Source organism: Cebus imitator, unplaced genomic scaffold (genome assembly GCF_001604975.1).
Source record: "Cebus imitator isolate Cc_AM_T3 unplaced genomic scaffold, Cebus_imitator-1.0 Scaffold603, whole genome shotgun sequence".
Taxonomy (NCBI): Eukaryota; Metazoa; Chordata; class Mammalia; order Primates; family Cebidae; genus Cebus; species Cebus imitator.
In genome coordinates, this window is record NW_016107918.1 from 726,375 (window position 1) to 750,393 (window position 24,019).

The window sequence follows — 24,019 nt, forward strand, 5'->3', positions numbered from 1 at the left end:
CCACGTGGCAAAGCCTTCTCCGCGCCCTGCACACAGAACGCGTCCTTTGCTCCCTGGCCTCTGTATGTGCCGTGGCGTGTATCACACTGTGCTTTTTAATATGTCCATTTTGATACTGTACTCTAGATTCATTTGCGGGGCTGAACCTTGTCGTTGATCATTAGCACACCTTGTAGACACTAATTTGCAGGCAACGGTGTTGAGCTATTCGATGCTATTTTAATTCTCATTTATTTGTGGAGAGAATCGAGTGGTCTAACTGTTACCGTGGTTGTGAAAACCTGAGAATTTAACTGGAATAGAGTTCTCTTGTAAAACATGAGTTTGAGGAAAGAAATGGTGTGCAACTTGTGATTAAATCCCCAGACAACTGTGTGTCCATTATGTAGCATGTGCTAGTCTGTTTTGCATTGCTCTCCAGGGATCCCTGAGACTGGGCAATAGATAAAAGAAGTTTATTTGGCTCAGGGTCTTGCAGGCTGTACAAGGAGCATGGTGGCAGCATCTGCTCAGTTTCTGGTGAGGCCTCAGGAAGCTTTAACTCATGGTGGAAGGTGAAGGGTAGCAAGTGTGTTACCTGGCAAGAGAGGGAACCAGAAAGATGAGGAGGTGCCAGGCTCTTTTAAACAACCAGATCTTGTCAGAACTAATGGACTAAGAACATAGTCATTCCATGTGGAGGGCACCAAGACATTCATGAGGGATCCACACCCGTGACCCAAACACCTCCCACCAGGCTCCTCCGTCAACACTGGGATCTCATTTCAACATGAGATTTGGAAGGGACAAACATCGAAACTATATCATAATCAGTAATTATTAACTAATTTAAGGAAAAAAGCCAAACCAAACCAAACCAAAAACTTATGTTTTATCATATATCTTGCATCATCCTGTAAAAGTCATCAAATTTTCCATTTTAAAAAACCCACGATTTTTAGCCATTTTCTGACTTGGACTTTCTTTTAAGCTTGTGAACATGTCCCTAAGAATGAGTTCACCTTTCTTTCAATGTTTTTCCCTTTTTATATTGGGAAGAAAAGGAAAGAAAAGTGTGTTCATGTACGTGTGTGTGTGTGTGTGGGTGCGTGTGTGTGTGTGTGTGCACGTGTGTGTGTGTGTAGTTTGTCAGAGAGGAAAAGCTCACCTTCCTTGATCACCCTGAGTTTGCTGCAAGCTGCTGACAGCAGCTAAATGACATTTGTCTCAATGAAGTGTAAGAGCAGATGCGTCACCCCAGCCATCTTGCGGTCTTCCCTTCGGAAGGCTATGCTCTGCCTCACGGTGTCCTAGACTTCCTGCAGCCCTTCCAGCTGCTGAGCTGCTTTTCTCCCTCCCCTTTAAACACTTCCTTGCTGCAGCCTGAGGGTTGGAAGGCTGGGAGTGGGAGAGAGTTTTTCCTGAATTTATGAGCTGTGAGGGCAGGGAACTTAAGTGCGGCAGTTCTTCAGTCGACATTACAGATATGTGCAAGATAGTAATCCTTCCTCTCATCCCACAGTCCATAAAACGAATACCTTTTAATGATGTGGGCATAATTGTAGGAAGTATTAAGCTAATTGGACAGACACTGATGCAAGGTCTTAGCAGTACCGACTGCGGCTCGCTGCATTTCCTTAACATTGGCAGCTCATATGTCAAATGACTGTTGCTGAGAGAACTCCCAAATAGATTCTCAGCAAATGTGATTTCTTTCTTTCTCTCTGAGTTTTAAAAGCTCATCATGTCCACTGGGCCTTAACAATTTACATTAAAAATGCTATTTGGAGACTCCCCATCATTTTCTCTATAGCCTTACTGAAAAAATGCTTGCTTTTTTATAAGATTGCAATACTTAGAATCAGGACCAAGGGTTATGGCTACTAAATTCCAAGTTCTCTTTTATGTACTTGCTTCAAAGCAGGCTTATATTTTCTTAGTATCTTTTACTAGCATATCAGTCACCAATAAAATGAAAGAGAATAATCCTGACTAAATTCATAGCCTTTTTTTTTAACAGCATATCCGATCATATTCTTTATAGGCAGAGAGTAATATGCATTAAAATAATCTCTTGAAAGTCTTTTTTCAAAAAAAATGTGTTTTGGTCTTTATCTTTCCTTTCTAAGTATCTGCACTGTGTATAATAGGAAGCATAAATTCCCTTTCCAGTGACTGCCACGTTCATGCTTCTCATTTTATTTTATTCATTCTGTTTTATGGATTTTGCAAAGCTGACTTTTGGTTAACCTTATGCCCCCTGAGGCTAAACTTTTGATTTAAAATTATTTGAAGCTCCCAGCTCCCTGGGTTGTGGAGTGCATATAGATCCATCTATGGCTTTAGGTGACTCAGAGCTAGGAAGAACGGTTGCAGAGTCAACGCCAGCAACCAGCTGCTGACCTCACAGGTGCAAAGGAGGCAGCACTAGGTGGCTGGGAGTTACGTTCACCCTGCAGCTCAGTGATGGTGCCAGAGATTTCCTCCTGCAGGGTCAACAGTGACACAGATGCAGACGCAATAGCACGGAGCCCATTTCAACCACTTTAGCATTTGGCTAAGCCGTTCATCGAAGTCCTCACATGAAGCCAGGCCCTTCTCTGTCCTCCCCATACTGGTTTGGGCAGCAGCTGCACACATTAGGGCAGCCCACCCCTGTAAGCTCTTCACCCTCTCACCCTTCTAGGTGCTTGTTTCTTTCATTTCCCTCCATCCACTAGGCCTTTTCGTGCTTTCCTTCCAGACTTTCCCCCTTGGTTGGATATTTATTGTAATTGTCACCAACACTGTAGACTTCCTTATCTCTTAACCTTTGATTGGGATCACTGCACCAATTTAAGAAGAATACCCCATTTCATTTCCCTGTCAGTCTTTTCTGCTGTTACACCAAGCTTAACAGGCTTGAGAAAGTTCTAGACCGAGGATGCCTTTGGACCCGTCTCTTCTCTCTTCTTCAGTAATATGCAATCCTACTTCATTGCAAAGGCTAACATTCGCTCTGAAAACTCAGTTCTCCCAACTTGCCCTTGAATGTGTATCTCTAGGCCTTACCTTTGTTCTGAGCTCTCTCCTTTTTACTATCAGTGTGCACGTTCAAGCCTACCTTCCCGTTTCATACAGTGTGTACAGGCAGAAGGAGCCCACTAGTGGATGTCAAAACATTAGAGTTTGGGACCTGACTCAATTTCCTGCCAATTGTGTGACATAAATTGTTGAAAGGCAAATAATATGATCAGTATTACATGTGTTCTCATAATATTTTTATAACTTTTTTCTTCCTTTTTATTCTCCCTACCCGTGCTCTAGGTAAAGTTTATTCATGGAAATACCAGACATGTCTTCTTAAAATCCTGCTTTGATAAATCACTTGCCCCAAATCAAACTCCTAGGCATGATGTTTAAAGCAATAAAAAACTACTTATTCAAATGTATGTTTTCAGATCTTTGCTTTTCCTCTAAATTTTCTGCTCTCCTCAGATCAAATCTCTTCTGAAGCCACCAAAAAGCTGTCATAACTTCCCACTCACCCCACGACCCCCTTCTCTTTGCCTCTCTTATTCCAGTCTATTATTCATGATCCGTGATTACTGCCTGGGTAATACTGACAATTTCATTTAACACCTACTTGACATCATACTACCCTAGCATACTGCCTCATTCACGGTCTAGAAATCTGAATTGTATTATTATTATGTTTATTACTGTGTAACCCCTGGTTACTGCTGAAAAACGTCTGCCCAAGGAAGTCTTTATTCTCTTCGCCTGGTTTGCTAACACATAAAATGAGGAAAAGTGTGTTTTTCTACTCATAGGTCTTCATGGGATTTTACAGGCTAACAAGCATTCTGAGAGCTTCTTGAACAAAGATTAATAAAGATACACATTCAAATATTTGGTGGCCAGCTTCAGTTTTCTCATTGTTACAATTATTCATATCAAGTTACTCTTATCTTTTTCTCAGCTTTATAAAACAATTTATACAAAAAGTTCGAATTGTGACCAGTGGCCGTTGTAGAACCGACAGAGTAAAAGAAATCCAGGCGTGATACGTGATTCTTTCCTACACAAGTGTTTTTGTGTATTTCTTAAATATAGGAAGGAAAAAAGGAAAAAGAAAAAGAGAAAAGGAAGCAAAGGAAATAAATTCTACAAAGCAGATGTTTAAGAATCTGCTAACAAATTTTGATGAAGCTCATTAACTCAAACTTTGACTCAATGAAGAACATTTCACAAGAGAACCATATATGCCCCTAGAAATCAATTTTTTTTAAAAAAAATTAGGGATCTAATTGTACCTTTAGTACTGGAAGTATGTGGCAATAGTGGTGGCAGTCATTTTAAAGGGAACTTCATACAAGGTGAAGATCTTTTCTGTGTCTGCCAGTAAGTTTTCTTCATCTGGTGACTGTAAAGGAATTTGACAATTCTCATAAATTGAAAAGTTATTGGGAGATACAAAGTTAGACATAAATTTCAAATTTAAAGCCTATCAGTAGGATTAGGTTTGTTTAAATACAAGTAGCTTCAGTTTTCCAAGACTTCCCACTCTAGCTCTTGGTGTTAATTTTGCTAAAGGCTGGTAGTGTGTGTCTTCTTCATCTCTTTGATTCTCTGGTTCCCTCCAGAGGTAAAGTTCTATGATTCTATTAATAGCAGTTCTTAGCCTGATTGAGTTACCAGCATGGATGAGAATCTGATAAAAGTTATGAACTGTATTTTTAGTGAAAATCCCAATTTCCTATAACATATGTGTGTGTGTGCTATGGTTTGAGTGTGTCCCTACCCAAATCTCCTCTTGAATTGTAACTTCCACAATCCCTATGTGTCATGAGAGGATCCTGGTGGGAGGTGGTAATTGAATCATGGGGTGGGTCTTTTCCTTGCTGTTCTTGTGATAGTGAATAAGTCTCACCAAATCTGATGGTTTTAAAAGTGGGCGTTTGCCTGCACAAGCCCTCTCTCTGCCTGCCGCCATTTACATAAGATGTGACTTGCTCCTCCCTACTTTCTGCTGTGATTGTGAGGCATCCCCAGCCATGTGGAACTGTTAAGTCCAATAAATCTCTTTCATTTATAAATTGCCCAGTATCAGCAGAGTGAAAGAAGACTAATATAGTAAATTGGTACCAGTAGAGTGGGGTGCTGCTGAAAAGATCCCTGAAAATGTGGAAGTGACTTTGGAATTGCGGAAACAGGCAGAGGTTGGAACAGTTTGGAGGGCTCGGAAGAAGACAGGAAAACGTGAGAGAGTTTGGAACTCCCTAGAGACTTGTTGAATGGCTTTGACCAAAATGCTGATAATGAGGGAATAAAACCTTTTGGGTCAATGGGGAACCTTTTGGAAATCCTAACATGGGAAAAGCCAATACAGTACTTCAATCATATCAGGAGGCTGTGTTCAAAGTATCAGTTAGCTGTTCAACCATATTCTAATACTGCTTACAAGTTCAATACAAACAACCACCAACATGAGAGATTAGGTGACTCATGGTCACAAGCCCTCTTCCCACACGGGACTAGGGGACAAACACTCAGCAACTCAGAATTACTCGGGGATATAAGCCCAGGCAGCCCTGGCCAGCAACAGCAACCCCCTCGGGTCCCCTTCCATGCTGTGGATGCTTTATCTTTGCTTGCTGAATAAACTGCATTGCTGCTCACTCTCTTGGTCCGTTGACTCTTGTTTGGAGCTGGAACACTCACCATGGGGGTAAGACTCTTTGCTCGATTCTTCGAGCAAGGGAAGTCAAGAACCTGAGCCTGGAGCCTAAGCTGCAAATCTAGTTACAATAACAATATGGGCAATAAAATTAAGGCTGAGATGGTCTCAGATGGAGATGAGGAACTTGTTGGGAACTGGAGCAAAAGTGACTCTTGTTATGTTTTAGCAAAGAGACTGGAAGCATTTTGCCCTTGCCCTAGAGATTTGTGGAACTTTGCACTTGAGTGAGATGATTTAGGATAACTGGCGGAAGAAATTTCTAAGCAGCAAAGCATGTAAGAGTTGACCTAGGTGCTGTTAAAGGCATTCAGTTTTATAAGAGAAGCAGAACATAAAAGTTTGGAAAATTCGTAGCCTGACAGTGCCATAGAAAAGAAAATCCCATTTGCTGAGGAGAAATTCAAACCAGCTGCAGAAATTTGCAGAAGTAATAAGGAGCCAAATGTTAATCACCAAAACAATGGGGAAAATGTCTCCAGGGCATGTCAGAGGTCTTCAAGGCAGCCTTTCCCATCACACCCCTGAAGACCTATGAGGAAAACGTTGTTTCCTGGGCCAGGCCCAGGGTCCCCATGCTATGTGCAGCCTAGGGACTTGGTGACCTGCATCCCCATCACTCCAGCCATGGCTGAAAGAGGCCAACGTAGAGCTTGGGCTGTGATTCAGGGGGTGGAAGTCCCAAGCCTTGGTAGCTTCCACATGGCGTTGAGCCTGCAAGTGCACAGAAGTTAATATTTGGGGTTTGGGAACCTCTGCCTAGATTTCAGAAGATGTATGAAAATGCCTGGATGCCCAGGCAGAAGCTTGCTGCAGGGGCGGGGCCCTCATGGAGAACCTCTGCTAGGGCAATGCAGAAGAGAAATGTATGGTTGGAGCCTCCACACAGAGTCCCTCCTGGGGCACCACTTAGTGGAGCTGTGAGGAGAGGGCCACTGTCCTCTGGATCCCAGAATGGTAGATCCACTGACAGCTTGCACTGTGCACCTGGAAAAGTCACAGACATTCAATATCAGCCTGTAAAAGCAGCTGGGAGAGAGGCTGTACCCTGCAAAGCCGCAGAGGTGGAGCCACCTGAGACCATGCAAACCCACCTCTTGCATCTGCATGACCTGGATGGGAGACATGGAGTCAAAGGAGATCACTTTGGGGCTTTCAGATTTGACTGCCCTGATGGATTTTGGACGGGCATGGGACCTGTAGCTGCTTTGTTTTGGCCAGTTTCTCCCATTTTGGCTGTTATTTACCCAAGGCCTGAACCCCCGTTGTGTCTAGGAAGTAACTAACTTGCTTTTGATTTTACAGGCTCACAGGTGAAAGAGACCTGCCGTCTCTCAGATGAGACTTTGGACTGTGGACTTTTGAGTTAATGCTGAAATGAGTTAAGACTTTGGGGGACTGTTGGGAAGACATGATTGGTTTTGAAATGTGACAACATGAGATTTGGGAGGGGCCGGGGTGAAATGATATGATGTGGCTATGTCCACACCCAAATCTCATCTTGTATTGTGACTCTTACAATTTCCATGTGTTGTGGGAGGAACCCAGTGGGAGGTAATTAAATCATGGGGGCAGGTTTCTCCTGTGCTGTTCTCATAATAGTGACTAAGTCTCACAAGAGCTGATGACTTTAAAAACGGAAGTTTGCCTGCACAAGCTCTCTCTTTGCCTGCCACCATACATGTAAGATGTGACTTGCCTTTCGCCATGATTGTGAGGCAGCCTTGTGGATCTGTGAGTCTAATAAACCACTAATAAACCACTTTCATTTGTAAATTACCCAATCTCAGATATTCTTTATCAGTGCATGAAAGCAGACCAATACAGTGCCTGTGTGTATATATATATAAAATAGTGTAAATATTATTATATATGTGTGTATATATAATTATATATAATATATAATATTATATTTACACACATATATAATTATATTTACACTATTATATTAACTATATAAAACTAATTAAAATTAATTATATAAAATTATATAAAATTTCCATAATTTTATTACATTATATACATTACGTATATATTTGCATTACATACATATTTTATTGTAAGCTGCCCAGTGTCAAACTCATTGCATGAGTTTCTGGGTCAGTCCATCCTCAGCACCAGCATGGAACCCAGAATCTGCAGAGGCCCATTTGTGGTCTGTGAGCTGCACAGATAGAATGCTGGTATGTGGCCTCATCCTGCTTAGTCCTGGGTCTTGAAAGCAGAGCTGGTGTTGCAAAGAAGTAGGCACAGCTTAGCATTTATTCTCTAGGCATGAGCAGGAGCAGCATGCCAGGTTCCAGGCCAGCAGCAGCTGTTTCCGATGGTGAAATGCCGCGTCTGCTGGCAGAGCGGTCTTACCCAGTCTTGCTTGTGCTGTCGTTTTCACTATCATTTTGATTCCCTGGCCTCCGTTGGTTTTATAAGTGATTTCTGGGATATATAATATCTTTCCAGTAAATTTGGTGAACTACTCAATGTATTATTAAATTCCTTTCTCACATGAATTCACCAGAGTTGGTTTTTTCTGTTTGCAAATAAGAACTCTGACACACATAAAGGTAAGAAAAATATTATGCCTACAGCTTCAGTGTTTCAGTGTTTTGATGAGCCCCTTAAGCCCACCACGGATCCTGCCTCCCTCTCTCCACCTGGTGGGGTTGGCGGTTTTCCAGGCTGTAGGGGTGGGGGAGCGTCTGCAAGGCCTGGGTAAGGATGCCTGCTCTAAAAAAGTGTGAATTGGCCAGGTGCGGTGGCTCACACCTGTAATCCCAGCGCTTTGGGAAGCCAAGGCGGGTGGATCACTTGAGGTCAGGAGCGTGAGACCAGCTTGGCCAACGTGGTAAAACCTCATCTCTACTAAAAATACAAAAATTTGCCAGGTGTGGTGGTGGGCACCTGTAATCTCAGCTACTCATTGAGTACAGTAGGCAGTAGAATCTCTGGAAACCAGGAGGTGGAGGCTGCAGTGAGCCGTGATCATGCTACTGCACTCCAGCCTGGGCGGCAGAGTGAGACTCTGTCTCCAAAAAAAAAAAAAAGGTGTGAACCCAGTTACTTGTTAAAAAAAACTAGGGGTGCAAAGCCTCAGTTTTCTCACTGTGTTAATACAAGGTAAAAAATCATGAGCTGGTGCATATCAATTCTAGAAAGTGAAATTTAATTAAAAAGGATAAAATTTTAACCTCATTTACTAATTTTTTCAAATTTATTTGTTTTTGTTTTTGTATTTTTCATTTTTTGTGTTTTTGTTTAAGACAAGCTCTGGCTCTCTGCCATCCAGCTGGAGTGCAGTGGTGTTATCTCTGCTTGTTACAGCCTTGACCTCCTGGGCTCAAGCCATCCCTCCACCCTAGCTTCCCAAGTAGCTGGGACTACAGGTGCACACCACCATAGCTGGTTAAATTTTGTATTTTTAATACAGCTGGGGTTTCACCATGTTGCCTAGGCTGGACTCAAACTTCTGAGCTCAAGCTGTTTGCCCACCTCAGCCTCCCAAAATTCTGGGATTGCAAGCATGGGCCATTACACTCAGCCCAATTATTTCCTTTAAAACTTGCTCTTTTCCTCCTATTTTTGAATGAATGAACAGGGCAAATCTCTGTCCCCACTATGAAGTCAATCTAGTAGGGTCCCTGAGAAACTCCTCTTTTATCCTCTGTAAGGGCTTGCATATGGGCATTCAGTAGACTCACATTCATCTGAAATAGCAATTCCCCTACTGTGTCTTAATAAAGACTTTCAAAGCAGAAATACAGAGTGCTTTGCTTTACTATGTTCATGTTTCCACCTAGCATCTGCCACAAAGACAAGTTATATAAAAATCAGCTTCAGAATGTTTATGAAGTAACAGCCGCCAATTGAGTGTCTACATTAACAAATAATGCGCCTCCTACGTTTATGAATAGGCAGTTATACACAAACACTGAATAGATTTTGTGAAAATATCAATGACTGACACTTAGGTTAAGACGATGAATGGCCAACCAGTGAAACAGTCTATGTGTATATGCGTGTATGTGTGTGTGTGAAAGAGAGAACACTTTTTTCCTCCAAGCTCATTAAAGTCTTTTTTCAAGGTCATGAAGTTCTCCCGGCAGAACTTATGACACCCTTCAGAGGCAAGCATCCTGATTACAATTTTAAACAGAAAGAAACTACAAGCACTGGGATCAAGAAGACGAAGTGAGCAGGATAGGTTATATGCTTTCAGAATATACAGATAAAGGGAAGACAAATCCCAGTTTTCTTAAAGCTGTCTATTTATTTATTTAGAGATAAGGTCTCGCCCTGTTGCCCAGGCTGGAGTGCAGTGGCAAATCTTGGCTCACTGCAACATCTGCCTCCCAGGCTCAGGTGATCCCCCAACCTCAGCCTCTCAAGTAGCTGGTATTACAGGCACGTGCCACCACGCCCAGCTAATTTTTGTTCTTTTGTAGAAGCAGAGTCTTTCTGTGTTGCCCAAGCCATTGAACCGCTTTTATGCTTTCTCTTATTTTGATCATATAATCTCTTTCTAGACAGTTCAAATAAAGTTCTAAAGTAGGGTTTTCTTTTCTTCTTTAGAAGCCAATTTCCTTTGAAACATGGAGACAAAATGCTATGTTGTTTATTTATTAAGATCTATTGTTTGCCCTTATCTTTTGTAGTCGCTAACCACAGTATCACCCCTCCCATATTTACTGTACTTTTTGCCTGTGGCCAGCAAAGTAACATCAGTAGAGGCAGTGACAGGATGCTTCTTATGTGAGCCCTGGAATTATTTATTCTAGACAGAATTTGTTTTTCATGTGTATGGAATTCTCCAAAGCAGGATCTATTCCCCAGGCAGGCATTAGGTACAGCAGAAAAGATGCTTCCACTCAGGCAGTGGCTGAAAGATAATCTCCGTGACAAAGTGATTCTCCATGAGAACTGGGTCTTCGGTTTCTCTGCTGTCAGGGGAGTTGCTGATGGCCATTTACACTTTTCATATAATGAGGACACCTGTTTGCTAATAACTGAACTGAGGATATCACAACACAGGGCATTCCAAATAACATGGGAATACAATTGCAGATTACATATACACATGAATAGATCTTTGCTGTTGGCAGCTTAATGGGCCGTAGCTATTTCCTATGAAACTGAGTTACAGATTTTGTAGTATTTATTGCATTTCATTTTAATAACCAGTTATGGTTAAATAACTACTTTATCACAGGTGTAACAAATATCACAGGGGTGTCATCAGTGAAAGTGCTTTATCGCTGCTTTTCCTGTGTCGAGGAGTAATATCTCCTATTTTTGTAATTAAAAAATAAGGCCAGGTTGGGCACGGTGGCTCATACCTGTAATCCCAGCACTTTGGGAGGTCAAGGTGGGTGAATCACGAGGTCAGGAGATTGAGACCATCCTGGCTAACATGGTGAAATCCCATCTCTACTAAAAAAAAAATACAAAAATTAGCCAGGCGTGGTGGCAGGCGCCTGTAGTCCCAGCTACTTGGGAGGCTGAGGCAGGAGAATCGCTTGAACCCGGGAGGCGGAGGTTGCAGTGAGCCAAGATTGCGCCACTGCAGTCCAGCCTTGGTGACAGAGGAGACTTTGTCTAAAAAATAATAACAATAATAAAATAAGTCCAGAGTGTTGAATTGACTTGCTCAGTTTCCATAGTTAATATTGAGGAGTAACATTTCCTTAAAGGATAATAGTGATATTTGTACACAACAATCTTTTTGCTTCTCTACTTTACAGCTCCCTATTTAACTTCAGTTCACTCTGAAAAAAATAAATTTTGGTTTGCTCTCAATTTTACCCCTTTATTTACCAAAATAGAGGATATCTGTATCACAGTGTAAGGGAAAAATCTAAATTGCTTTTGAAATTCATCTACCATTAGTGTCACTATTCTGACCTCCATTACTTGCAGGTAAAAACGTGATCACACTAACACTGACACCCTAAACTACTTGTCTCCAAATCCCCAGGCAGAAACTCAGGGCAAATCCTTTCCTAGGTAATCTCAGGAATCCCCAAAGTGGCAATGACTTCCTCAGGAATACAGCTCTTAATTTTCTTTTGTCCCCCCAAATTCTTCTTGGAGGTCTGCTGCCCTTAAGGCCTAAGCTGCTGCTTTCGTATTAGATGGTGAAGCAGGGAGGGTACCTGTGGCTTCTCCCAGTCATTACCTGGCTCCCAGCACAGTGCTTCTTAAGCTCAGAGTCTCAAAGCATTTTCATGTGATTTTACTGAATCCTTGAGATGCAGAATTCAGATACCATCTAAACCTCCCATTTCTCTACTCTTGCCTTTTACTGCCTCCTAGTCCCCCAAAGACTCTTCATTTTTCAAAAACTAGTATAAGGCAGATGAATAGTTACAGAGGAGAGGGCGTTATTCATTTGCCACCTTGGAAGAAGCAGTTCATGTTGCATCTTTGCCCAGCCAAGATAACCTTTTAGGAATATTTTGATACGCGTTTTACTTTCTGAGAACTGGCAGAAAAGATTGGTCATCATTACTCTAATTAATCACTTCTATTTGTAAGGGTGATGAGGATTTGTATGGATTGGCCAAAATATTGAGTCACCATTAAGAAAGGCTTTCTGTAGTTATTCAGCTAAAACCCCATGTCTGAAGCCACACAGGAGTGGAGAGCTTTAGCCTGTCCTTCTAATGCCTCATTTTCTATAAATTCCAAATGGACCTCAAGGCTTTTCTGGGCCATTGACATGGAAAATGATAGTTGGCAGTTGATGGTCATTAAAAAACATTCTTGGAATGCTGTTATAGCAGTGGGCAGCCGTTACTGTCATGTTGAGAGTGAAAAAGGTAGAATCATGGTATTTTGAAAATGGAAGGGAATTTAGAAATAGTTCTGTTCAACTCCCTTGTCTTATAGGTAAAAGTAGTCATGTAACTATTTGTCAGTTTATACCCAATTTAAAAGCTTGTGCTATCCTTCTACAGAATGAAAACATACAATCAAAGCAGGTCCTGTCACTTGCCAAGGTCCTGTATTTGGGCATCACATGCTCATCCATTTAACCATCGCACCGGTGTATGCAGTGGTGATTCCCATCTGTGAGGGACAAAAATCCCAGTTGCATTTTTGACTCTAGTCGTGAAATTATTAAAACAACCTCAAAAATAATTAACATTTTAGTAGAGAATTCCACAAAATACTTTCGCCATAGGGAATATTTTTCAGTAGAAGATTTGGTTAGGTAGATACAGCCACTCCCCAAATAGTGGAATATTTAGAGCACTGATAAAATCAGTTAAGGCCGAAAAAAAAGTCTTGACTGGGCAAGGAAGAGGGAATCCAATATGGGAAAGTTTATATTTCCATGGATAAAATGCAATAACGTTTACATTTCTGAAAATTCCATCAGCACGTCAACTTCACTTCGATTCCACTGATCAACTTGTTATCCTGAATCTTGTAAAGCGAGCCTTGGGTCTTCGTGGCTCCCAGAGGATTTTCCGCTTTTCACCATTCCTGAGAGCCATCTGTTGTAAGTTTCCAATGGATCTGGCACAAATATTTACACGTGAGTCCATGTTGAGGAGGGAGTATGCCTCATAAACCCCTGGACTTCTGTACCACCCCACACATGTTCACTAGTTTTATTTTTCTCCTGGTGTGTTTAGCTGAAGCTGGCACAGTATTTTCTTTCCTAATTAATTAAAACTTTAAAAATGGTGGTCAGGCCGGGCGTGGTGGCTCACGCCTGTAATCCAAGCACTTTGGAGGCCAAGGCGGGCAGATCACCTGAGGTCGGGAGTTCAAGACCAGGCTGACCAACATGGTGAAGCCCCGTCTTTATTAAAAAAAAAAAAAAAAAAAATGGTGATCAAAGCCCTGGCGGTCAGTGAGAGCCTAGACAATAAAAATTCTTTCCTCAGGGGCCAAAAAATCTCTATCTAAACAAATAGAGTGATCATATGGTTTGAAAATATTTATATAGGGGCTGGGCATGGTGGCTGAAGCCTGTAATCCCAGCACTTCAGGAAGCCAAGGCTGGCAGATCGCTTGAAGCCAGGAGTTCAAGACCAGTCTGGCTAACATGGTGAAACCTCCTTCTCTACTAAAAATACAAAAATTAGCCAGGTGTAATGGCATGTGCATGTAGTCTCGGCTACTCTGGAGGCTGAGGCACTGGACTAGCCTGAACTCGGGAGTCGGAGGTTGTAGTGAGCTGAGGTCGCCCCCTGCACTCCAGCCTGGGCAACAGAGCAAGACTTTGTCTCAAAAAAATGTATGCGTTCTTTTTCTTTGCTCTTACGATCAAGTCAGCACACACCTTCTCCGGGAATTTTACGTGAACTGAGATTACGCCATTGCACTCCAGCTTGGGCAATGAGAGCAAAACTCTGTCACAAAAAAAAAAAAGAAAAGAAATTATATAATACCCTTTTCATGAGTCAAAATCAAATGATGGTGATCCACTGGCGTGATTGTAATGACATAGTTTATGCAAAGGCCATCAAGGTACAGTTGACTAGAGCCAAACTGATTATAGTTCACTGAAGAATGTTGTGGTACCTGTGTTTGCTGTCTTCTGAAGTTGACTTATGAAATCAAAACAGTATTCTCCTGGACATATTTAATAATGCACCCAAGCAGGCATTTTGCCAAATCCCTTTGAGGCCATATTAAATAGAAAGATATTTTAAACATTCATTTTGATGAATGGAACGTAGGTAATGACTTTGTTCAATACACAGCATCTAGTATACAATGAAAGTATTGGCCAACAGATAATTTATTACAGTGGGATGGAATTAATTTTTGGTACATTGAATATTTATTTATTTGCCTCAGTGTATTTTAACTTTCAAGTTTAGAAAATTTTTGTCTGATTGTGAAATTAATGTGTTCATTACAGAAAATTAGGAAAAATATAAAAAGAAAGATAAGGGAAAAATCAAAAGAAAATTCAGTTCTGAAAAATAACCACTGTTTTTATTTTGGTATAAATATGCATACAATTAATATTTTGTCACTCTTGTTGATCATTCCAAAGATGTTATTCAAAGATATTTCTGCAGTGTTATTTGTAAGTGAATAATCTAAATGACCATCAACAGGACTTTGATGTACTGCCATGAAAAGAGGTTGACAAGTACCTGTCAAGGGAAAAAGGCAAGACTTAAAGATCTTTCGTAATAATGGCTCATCTTTTGTATCAAGACATTTTAGAAGGCATCCAGAAAAGTATTCACAGTGTTAACCTCTGAGGAAGCTCATAAACAGAGCAGGTTAATTTTTATAACCAGTATTCTGTCATAAATAAGTAAACAGCTCTACTTACACTTGCTTTATTAGAACACAACAATCCATGGCGTATTCAGATTGGGTCCTGGGTCCTGTGACTATAAAGAATTATTTACAGATTTAATTTTCCCTTTTGAAGACTATCGTGAATCAATGCATAGATTCCAGGAGGAAAAAAAAGGCACCACTAAATTATTAACAAGTAAAACACTGAATCTGAGTGGAAAGGTAAAGTATGTAGATTATTTATTGGAAGTAGGATGTCTGGGAACAATCTAACAATAAATATGTACTGCCTGGCTTCTCTGTATAACGCCCCACTGGGATGGTACTGAGCAGAAATCCTAGACCCACAGAAAATTGGAAAAGGCACCTATAATTAGGTGTCAGGATTTGTCGCTGATCTGGAAGGCCAGCCTCTGAATACATACAGGGAGGAGTAGTTAGTCTACCTGTGAGCTGAGGTGACATTTAAAGCGTGGACTGCCCTGGAAAGCACAGGTGTGGTCCAATCAGAGGAGATACTGGCTGTGGTCCTGGGGTAGAGTCCTGGAGGGTCCATTCGTAGCAGGCTTAACCCTTTGGTTGCTGTGTCAGGGTGGGCAGGGGGTCACAGGGCAAAGGCCTAGGTTGGCGCAAGCTCAGTGAGCTACATGCTAAGGCCTGGTAAGAATTCTAGGAGGTTGGTGCAGCTCTTCAGGGAGAATGTTTTAGTAATTGTTGCTCCCATTATTTTCGTCTTCTAGAAAAGGGGTCCCCAACCCCCAGGCCATGAAGCAGTATAGGAGCCAGGCAGCATGCAGGGGGCGGCTGGCAGAGGAGCAAGCAAATCTTCAGCAGTGTGACGGCCACTCCCCATCAATCACGTCACGCCTGAGCTCTGCCTCCTGTCAGATCAGCTGCAGCGTTAGATTCTCAGAGGAGCCCGAAACCTTTTGTGAACGCGTAGGTGAGGGACCTAGGCTGCATGCTCCTTATGAGAATCTAATCCCCGATGCTCTGTCACCGCCTCCCTGTCCCTGGAAATATTGTCTTCCACGAAACTGGTCCCTGGTGCCAAAAAGGTTGGAGGTTGCTGTTCTAGAAAATGTGAGATGGTTTACTTATGAAACGTGTTAAATTGAAAGACTATGGATTAAATAAAAACATTTGTAGATTTCAGTCATTTAAACTGCTGTTTTCTCCTTAGGCTTTTTCCTCCTCTCTCTCCTGGTCATATCCGTAGCGTTGTAACTGTTCTTTCGCGTCAAACGGAATGGCTGAGTCAGGTGCCTTTCATCTCCACCCTCGTGACACCTTAATCATGTCCCTTTTTCTGAAGCTGATATTATTCCCAGAAGCTGACACTGGATGATAAAATAGCAATAGTAACTCCAACAACATGGCAAATTTAGAATCGTCCTCTGGGGCTACAGAAGAATTTTGTAACTTTTAACTTTAAGAACACCTGAAATTTTTTACTTTCTCTAAACCACCAAAAATACAATTAACAATGCATGCATTTAAGGTAAGCTGTGGTCCATCTCGCTTTATATGTAACAACGCGCTTGAGATGCAGCATTCCATCTGCTTACTGCAACAAGCTTCTGAAGAAGGGAATGTCATTCAAACTTCATAAACAAGTAAACTGAGGGTTAGAGAAATCAAACTGCTTGCCTTAAAGTACACGGCTTATAAGCAGCAGCCTCAGAGCCCAAATCCTGTGGTTTTGGGTATAAGTCTAATGTTTTTCTACTACTTTCCACTGCCCTGTTTTTGTTTTCTTATGTTTTAGTGTTGATGACAGATAACGGTTATAGCTAGTTTGGTTTTATGGGACACAGTGTTTGAAAGGCCTTTATCAATTTTTAAAATACTTTGTCTTTCAGAATGTAATAAAAAACCTCCCAATTACATAAATGTTGATTAATTAGGTTCTATAATATTGAAGCACAGCCTCAAATGACAAAAATGTATTAACACATTTTAATTCCCCTTTACATCTCATTTTCATCAAGAAACCTGAAATGGGTGATGCGGTTCAAATTCCTTGATGCATTTAACAGCCCATTGGGTTCTGTGTATCCGATAACTGCCACCTTCCCTCAACCTGCGGAAGCAGATGCCTTATAAATTATACATTTGTGCATAATGGAAGTCAATGGCCACATGTTCATTTGGGTTTTAATAATTTAGGACTAATCTGCTGTAGGTAGAGTGGGACAGACCCCCCTTACATGGCAAAATAGGAGAAAAGGTAGACAAACAGAATTAATAATGAAGGGTTGAAACTAGCATCTACCAATGTCATTAATGCCTTGTCATTTGTACCCGGATTTCCTTTAGGTAAAAGCAAGGGATTATCTATTTTCTTTCTGCTAACAGTAAGATATAGTCTCTTTTGCAGTGCCAAGAATCCTATCGTGTATATCTAAGGAATCTAAAACGTTGATTAAACATAAAATGCTTTGGACTGTAGATGTCCTTACTTGGTGTTTGTCCTGCTGAATAATACACTTCCAAAGATGTCTACCTTCTAATCCCAGGAACTTGTGAACCTTACCGTACGTGTCCAAAGGGACCTTGCTGATGCTGTAAAGTTAAGAATCTCACTGTGGGAAGATGTCCTGATTGTCCCGGTCGACTCTAAGTGTCATCATGAGAATCCTTGTGAGAGGGAGGTGGAGGGAGAAGTGATGGCAGAGCGACAGGCTGCATCACCAGCTTCGAAGACAAAGAAGGGGACACCTGCGGAGGAAGGCAGCAGCTTCCACAGGTGGGAAAAGGCAGGAAAATGGTTCTCCAGAGCCTCGGAAAGAACCTTTCCTGCTGACACCTTGCCTCCAGGCTTGTGAGACTGATTTTGGATTTCTAACCTCCAGAACACTAGGACGGTAAATTAGTGCTGTTTTAAGGAACCGCATTTGTGGCAAGTTACTATAGCAGCAACAGGAAGCTGCCACGTGCAGTGGGGAAGCCCACTCTGGGCTTAGCTCTCCTCTCCCTGATGCAACCTCTATGCCGTGTGCCTTGTAGAGAGTTCTCCACTCTCTACGTAGAATGTCTTTGTTTCTGGACATTCTCATCCCACAGCTCTGAGAGGTACTCACAGAAAGGTGGTGGATAAGAACTAGGCATTGGTCCTGGGCCTTGATGAACATCTTTCTCAATTAAAACAGCATCGAGATACCACCATACACCTATCACAATGATGAAAATCCAGATCACTGACCCCACCAATCGCTGGCAAGGGTGGGAAGCACTAGGCACTGTCATTTGTTGCTGGTAGGAATGCAGAATGGCGCAGCCACTTTGGAAGACAGTTTGGCAGTCTCTTATAAAGCAAAACACGCTTTTACCGTAAGATCCAGAAATCACTTTCCTTGTTTTCATTACCAAATCATTTCAAATCATTACCAAAATGAGTTGAAAATGTGTGTCCACACAAAAACCTGCACATACATGTTTATAGCAGCTTTATTGATAATTGCCCAAGCTTGGAAGCAATACAGATATCCAGTAGGTGGATGCATAAATAAACTATGGCACATCCAGACAATGGAGTATTTTTAAAGTGCTAAAAAGAAATGAGCCATCAAACCATGAAAAGACACAGAAGAACCTTAAATGCATATTACTAAGTAAAAGGCCAATCTGAAAAGTGATTCCAACGCTATGAGACTCTGAAAAAGGCAAAACTATGGGGACAGTGAAAAGATAATTGTTGCCAGGGTTTAGGGGAGGGAGGGATGAATCGGCAGAAAACAGGATTTTTAGGACAGTGGAACTATTTTGTGGGATAGTACAGAGGGGCACACATGTTGTTATGTATTTGTCAAAATGCGTAGAATGTGCGGCACCAAGCGTGGACCCTAATGGCATGTGTGGACGGACTCTGGGTGATGGTGATGTGACATTGCATCAGTTCTTACAAATGTCCCAGCCGAATGATGAATGTTGAGAGGGGGGAGGCTGTGTGTGTGGTCGTGGCAGTGGGGAGGGGGACTCAGGGGAAATCTCTGTCTGTTCTGCTCCATTTTGCTGTGAGCCTAAAACTTCTCTTTAAAGAAGAATGCATTTACCAATAAACGTGTGTATGTATACGTATACACATGTATACATATATCTATATATATACACATATGTATTTAAACTTAGAGCCTCTGGAAGGGGACAGCAACCAAGGAGCCGTGTGTGTCTAGTTGGCTCTGTGGAAGCCTGACCTTGGGAGTTAGACATTGATGTTCCACTGGGAATACACAGTGGTCGGTCAGCCACCATTCCAAAGGATGGGATAACCAGGCTGGGTCTTGGAAGCTCTTCTCTCCGCATCACCCTGCCTCACAGGATGAGGGGATGGGCAGATGAACGGGTAAACCAAGAAGAGACGCCACATTCTCTGGCAGAATAGCCCTGCAAAGTGCAGTGAATTCCTGGAATTATACGAGTGATGAAACCCAGAAATTGCCCGGGGAAGGAATTTATCATAACTTAAGAGTGAATTCTTTGGTCCAGTTTTAGCGGACAAGGTAAAAAGAATAGTCGCTGTAATACCTGAAGCTTGGAAACACACGCTTTACTTACCCCAGGTGGCATCCTCAGGCCCTCCAAGTGGGAGGATGCCCACTGTGAGCCAGCCGCTCTGTTGGCAAGCTGGCTGGCCACAGAGAGGCTCAGTCATAACGAGTGGAAACATAAACTCTCACCTTTTTTTTTTTTTTTTTTTGGTGGCTTGAGACTTAGTGGGTTGGTCTATGAATCCAAACTGTAAGCGCAGGGCCTGTGTTTGGGGATGGTGATCCGTTTGCCCACAGGCACACTGGTCTGTGCTCAATGCACTGGCTGCTCTGCCTCTCCCCTTTGAATCATAACTTGTTTGAGGGGCTCTGGGGTGACTTTCCTGCACCCCAATGATTCATAGAAATTTTAGAATTCAGGGTTTTCACCTTTGACACACAGTTCTCCTTTTCTTTGGAAAATGGACTGGGAACAAGCTAAAGTGACATAGCACTCAAGGATTATTCATTTTTGAACCTTTTCAACATGTGACCAGTCAGTTTATAATGCTTTAAGATGCGTTCTTTCTTAACAGGATCTTTGGCTCTTTGTTCAAATAAACCTCCGGAGGCTTTCTCCTCTGCTCCTGCATCTTCCATCACTGAAACAAAGTGTTTACATCCTACTGGTTGAATTTTTTCCAGGAGGACTCTCAGCCCCATGGATCTAAGCTCCTCTTGGGCTCTGCTCTTAGTTTCCCAGATTTGACCATAAATCCACACGCTCCAGCAATGGGCACAGAGAGGACATCATTTATGGTCAAATTAGAGTTTTATTGCACATAGAAGAAAGACAGATGCACAAAAAGGACTGAAGGCAGCGGTGCCCCCCATGAGCACTGAATTTGATCTGTGATTAATTAAGGCAGCTCGCGGGCATGGGGTGCTGTGGGATCCCCCAAAGAAGGGCTCTAAAGCGCAAGGTGAACACTTCTGTTGGACATGGACTTACGCTCTCTTTTTTCACTCAGTGCCTCTCTTCTTGGACTGGCTGAATCTCCATCCCTATCACATGTCTCCTGCTCCTTGGTGGAGAGAGGGGGTGGGCAGGTAAGAGAGAGCACAGGATAAGGGCAATGTAGGTGGAAGGACAAGACTGATATCTGGGGAAAGTCCCTTTTATAACATAAAGTGCAGGCAAGTCAGGTTGTACCCACAGTAGAGATGCCAGGAACCCAAGGGGGCATGACAGAGCTACCCTCTACCTGTGAATCTTTGAGTCGTGGGGGTTTGGAATTATTGCCAGTGATAATCAGTCAATATGTGCCGTGAACTTTATCATCATTTATAGATTGAATAAATGACATATCTCATTTTTTACTTTTCTGTTTTTCATCTGTCCTTAATATACCACAGTAAAAGTAATAATGGTACCATCATAGGGACACCTGGAGAAAAGAAGTTTTTTTGTTTCTCAAATTTTGTAAAAATTGGAGTAAATTCTGACATCTTAGAAAGACCAAACATTTTGTTGGATAAGTGGTACTATAACTTTCCCAATATACAGTAGATATTTTATCCACACAATATACACTTTCACTGGGCAGATTTGGTTTATTCACAAACATGTGCAGCTAGGAATTAGCCTGTTTATTTCTTGGAAGGTTAGTTGTTAATCATCCATAGGCATGTATACATGCATTTCCTTTTAGAAAAACAGTACATATATAGTATACAAGTAAATGTATACAAGTAAATTACCTGCATAAACATAAAAATACATGTATATGCAAAAGGGAGAGAGAAATTTCACAATTCTACCATTCAAGATAATCTCTATCAATATCTAGGTGTATATCCTTCTAGAACTTTTAAAATATACGTTTATTTATATATTAATTACAAAACCCAGTATCTTATTTTAGGCTACGTTTATAACCTGTTGTCTTTTCCATTTACCAATCATCTTCCTATGAGAAGATGTGTTGATGAAATTTGGAATTCCCTACCAAACTGTTTTCAAAGGAATCTGTGATTGAGGTAAATCCAGTTTTCTAGGGAGAAAGAGGAAATTTCTTCTGAAATCATGCCTGGGAAGTATGATCAGGGAATGCTACTGCACAGAATTTTTTCCATCACAGCTTCCTCCCATCTAAATAGTTATGATTTTTTCCTTTATGCCACTTGTTCTTCCATGCTTTTTATTCATTGTCTGTGATTAAAGCCTCTTTAATTAGGAGCTAGAGAATTCCCTCTCTAGTTGAGGACTCATTTTAAACTCATGGGCCTGGGCTTAACGATTCTGGTCTTTTGCCGCTTGGGTCCATGTACTGGGGTGCCAGTAGCAATGCATGGCTTCCCATTTCTAAGGCTCTTTAAAATCCTATTTAAAAAGACCCTAAGGAGTGCATAGACATCAAATAGCACTCTAGTATTTAGAAGATTTTAGTTTAAATGAGATAGAACTATGTGAACTAAATTTTTCTTAATAAACACATAAGCTTGCCAATTATATACTCGGTAATGTTTCCATGGGCTATAACCTCAGGAAGGGCAAACTATATCTTTATAGAATAAAATGTAGACTGGAAGAGTAATGAAAAGGACTCAGAGGAGTGTAACAAGATAATTAAAGCCTTAGAAAATCATATCCATGGAGCGACTAACCGAATTGTATTCCTCGCCTTTGGTAAAATGGCTGTTAGTGATTACCAACAGTGATTACAATGGAAGACACGTTCTGTGCTGGGGAGTGACATGCTGTTAACCAACGCAGCCTAAACACAGAAGAACTGAAGGCCTTAAAGGAAATACTTAGCTGATGTCCCTAAATGGGGATTTTTCAAAAAGCCTGTTATTTATGAGAAAAGCAGTGAATTTGAATGAAAAATCCATTGAACCAGCTGGAAGTCAGAAGGTCTGAGTCCTCTTGGGCACTGCCACTGCCTAGCTCGCAATGCTTCATGCGTCCTGTACCAGCATTACTCATCTTGATATGAAACAGTGGACTGAGATCACTCCTCCTCAGCACGGCGGGCATCATCGTGGTGACATCCCTCTTACCCAGTGCGCCAGGGCCTGCCAGGGGCTTTCTCCAGCATATTTCTTTCCATTTAGTCTTAGAAACAAATCCTGATACCTTTATCTGGGCGTAATTTTTCCTGGAATAGAAGACGACACTTCGGAGTCTTCTTGTGGCGTAGTGTGGTGGTGTAGCTTGATCTGGCACGTAAGATGGAAGCAGACAGTTGCACAGGACTCTTAGGAAGGTGGCTTAAAGGGAGCTTACTCAGCTTGAGGGGTGCCTTTCTGTCTTACTTTTTCTCTGTTAGGCCCAAAAGTCAGACGTCCTGGCTTAGGCTGCTGAGGCCACCTTGGGCCATGAGTGACCTTGAGAGTGGAAGCCATTGTCTAGATGTCGGAACAAAGGCAATGGCCGGGGTCTCCCTGAACATGCCGCAGGGCCACCTAATGTGTCCTGGAGCACCTGCTCTCTGCTTCTCTTGTGTGGCAGAGAAGTACATTTCTGTCTTCTTTAGGCTGCTGCTACGTTTGTTCCCTGTTAAACACAGCTATATCCAATCCTAACTGGTTCAACCTGTAGAATACGATTATTTCTCATTTTAAAATAACTAGAGCTACCAATTATTTTGCACTTAGTAGCTGCCAGACATGGTGCTACGTGTTCTATGGGTGTCATCTTATCTAATTTGCACAGTGCGAATACTTATAAGGTAGGTATTATTATCTATGATTTACAAATGAGAAAATGGAGGCCTAGAAAGTTTACATAGTATCTACAGGGTCAGACAGCTCTTCAGTGAAAAAGACAGGCTTCTAAACCCGGCTGGGATGACTCCAGAGCTTGTTCTGAGCTTAATCACTGTTATCAGTGTAATGCGGTTACTGTTCTCCGTGGGTAAAAGATGCTATTCCTGATTCACTCATGGCTACATGAAATATACAAGGAGCTCAGTGTTGGCTAATATTTAGAGAGGATCTTCCAGAATTGTCAAGATGTTGACAACTTTATGTCCGGTCTGCTGCTCCCTGAACAAGACTGGCAGCAGAGACCCAGCTTGCCTTCAGTAACACAGATGCTAGCTATCCCCAAACCTCACCTAGGTTGTCAGACATTCACCTTTATAAGGGATGTGCAAATAGAAATAACACGAGTAGCAAAAATGCACAGAAGAAAATCGGGCACAGAGTAAATGCTTGATAAACGGTACCCGACACCACTATTGTTTAGGGGACCCATAGTGAGACTGTGAACATTTTCGGTAGTCAGAAATATTAGGTTAAGTACAACCTCAGCAACTTGCTAGTTACGTGGACACTGGTCAGTCATTTCACCTGCGTGGGCGTTGTTCGGTCATTTCACTTTTTGGCTTCTGATTTTCAAAGAATACATTATTTATGAAACAGATTTAACAGATTGGTAATTAGAGATAAGGCCTCTCCGGTCCCCATCCCACGGCCGGACGCATTGTGGAATCCCAGCCAATGAAATTCTTGTCACTGTTATTCTCACAGGATTCTAATGAACATGTGTACCAACAGTGATTTTCTCCCGGGCCCATCA